The following is a 2,930-nucleotide window of genomic DNA, read 5'->3' on the forward strand; positions in this document are numbered from 1 at the left end:
CTTCTTATATCTCCTTGCATGTGGCTGAGTTCTTCTTCCAAGGTCAACACCTTGAGCCTTGAGCTTCACCAACCCACAAGCTTACTTTTTCTTCTCAAGCATCAAAGTAGAACCTTTGCTTCTGACTTTTCCAACTTGACCGAAAGCCATGAAGAAGTAACCGGAATTGTTTTTCACTGGTCAACCAAATCTGAACCATAGAGATGCAACTTGGTCCCCAAGTTTTGATTAAGTCCGTAGATACATAGCAGAATGGGGCAGAAAACAACTTTCCCTTCAAAGCCATTTTCGGGTAGTGCAGAGAGTTGGGAAGAAGGGATGAGGATTTGATTCATGCAAGATGAGATGGATTACCTTTCTTAAGCTTGATTTAGCTTGGATTTTCTGCTTTAGCTTCTGTGCCTCAAGCTTCAACTCTCTCTCTCTTGCTTCTTTAGTTATTGGCTTATGGAGGAAGCTTTTCTTCTCTTTCTCTTTCTTGCTTTTTCTAAAATCTTGATGTGACTTGATTAGAAGGAAGAAGAACGTTGCTTTTGGTTAAGCAGGAGAGAGGGAATTTCAATTCTGAAATCAGTTCGGGCTTGGATCGGATATTAGTATGCATGGCCCGATTTAATTTCTTTGGTTTCTTCCTTTGCTTTTGCTTGGGCTCTTTATTTTGCTTTCAGCCCAATATTCTTTGCTGAATGCCTTTTATTCCATTTGGGCTATTAACATTTGGCCTGCAACAATAAACAATTAGTTAATAGGTAGATATAATTAATCAACACTAATTATTTATTTTGCTCAAAAATAATGTTTGTCATCACTAATTAATTTAGTTAATTTCTCAACTCAACAGCAAGTGTAATGGTTATTGACTACAATGAATAGAATGCTGCCTGAATCCATTACCTTTGTTCATTTTACTGTTTTGGGTGCTGTATGATGGGCCATTGATTGCTGTTCTGCTGAGTGTTGCTCTGCTTCTTGCTGGTTGGATTGGTTTTAATTGTTTTCTCATGTTTTCTTGCTGGAATTGGCTTATTTACTTCCTTCCTATGAATTCATTATAATTTTTTGTGTTTTTAACTGTTAAAAAATTCATATGGAATTTGAATTGATTGATTGAAATTGTGAAATAAGAAAATTTACTGCTGAAATGCTACCGGAATTTATCTTAAGCTGTTTTCAATATTCATCTTTGATTCAATTAATTGATTGAGTTGGTATTTAATTGCTTTTGGTTTTCAACTGTTGCTAAACTCAATTGATTGATTATCCAGTTAAGTGCTTCACTGTTTTGGTTGTTGGAAACTGGAAGTTTGGGTTTTATTATTCACTATTTTGTTGTTGTCCTATTTAGTTGCTCAATTAAACTGCATTGTGTTGTTTGAGCAAACAAGTTCTATTTGACGAATTTCTGTGTCAAAATAGACCCTTGTTTGCTACATGATTTCTAACTGCCTTAAGATATTTCTTTTGACTATGCACCTAACTTTTTTTTTTATTTTCTTATTTATAGGAGTGCTGAAATGGTGACCACATGCTACTTTGAGGGCTCAAGAATATTTTGATTCATAGAGACACTAATCTATGTTAGAACTTTTAACTTTTGGTTGAACTTGTGCAAGACATATAACTTGTAGAACTAATCAATGTACTCACTAATGTTATTTTGTTTTAAAACAATTTTAGCTAAATGAGGCATGTTTGAATTATGTATATTTTTACATATTATATAAATGTAGACTTGCTTAATAAAATAGTTAATATATTAGTTAATTAAAAAAAATATTACAAAATAATTATTTTACTTTTGTAACTAAAGAAAAAAAATGTTACAAAATCAAGTTACAGTTTGTAACAAAATTTTTTTATAGGAAAAAATAGATTGTCACGAAAAATACCTTGAAGATCAAAATTTGTTACCACTTTTGTAGCGGCTTCTGGTTTTTTGTATCAGAAAAAATTGTTACAAAACATCATATTGAATTGTAACAGTTTCATTTTTCGTTACAAAAACTTTTTGTAACGGGACTTACTGCAACGACCCCTTTTTTTGTTACAAAAAACTTTTGTTTCAAAATTTCGACATTTTGTAACAATTTCTTTTGTTACAAATACGCCTTTTTCTTGTAGTGGTGATTCCTCCACCCCTGATTGTATGTCTTGGAATATGGATCATTGTTGGGATTCCTAGGACCACTCCCCATGTAATTGACCTGTTTAGAAGAAGGTTGAGCATAATCATAATTATCATTTTGCATAAAGTTACCTGCCATGTCATAGGAGGTCTCTTGGGGTGGATTTTGAGTGTTGATAGCTGAGACTTGCATGCCACCCATCTGTTGAGTAAGTAGATTTATCTGCTGGGACATAAGCTTGTTCTGAGCAAGAAGAGCATTAACAGCTTCCACTTCCAGCACGCCTCTCTTCTGAGAGGTCTCAGAGTTCACAGAACCCCCTGATTGTATGTCTTGGAATATGGATCATTGTTGGGATTCCTAGAACCACTCCCCATTTAATTGACCTGTTCAGAAGAAGGTTGAGCATAATCATAATTATCATTTTGCATAAAGTTACCTGCCATGTCATAGGAGGTCTCTTGGGGTGTATTTTGAGTGTTGATAGCTGAGACTTGCATGCCACCCATCTGTTGAGTAAGTAGATTTATCTGCTGGGACATAAGCTTGTTCTGAGCAAGAAGAGCATTAACAGCTTCCACTTCCAGCACGCCTCTCTTCTGAGAGGTCTCAGAGTTCACAAGATTCCTGTTAAATGAGTATAAATATTGGTTGCTTGCAACCAATTCAATCAGTTCAATAGTCTCCTCTGGTGTCATCTTCTTGTGTAGTGAACCACCTGCAAAGGTATCTAAGCTCATCTTGGATATCTCACCCAAGCCTTCATAAAAGATATCTAGTTGGGTCCATTTGGAGAACATGTCC

This window comes from Arachis ipaensis, chromosome B01 (assembly GCF_000816755.2).
Source record: "Arachis ipaensis cultivar K30076 chromosome B01, Araip1.1, whole genome shotgun sequence".
NCBI lineage: Eukaryota > Viridiplantae > Streptophyta > Magnoliopsida > Fabales > Fabaceae > Arachis > Arachis ipaensis.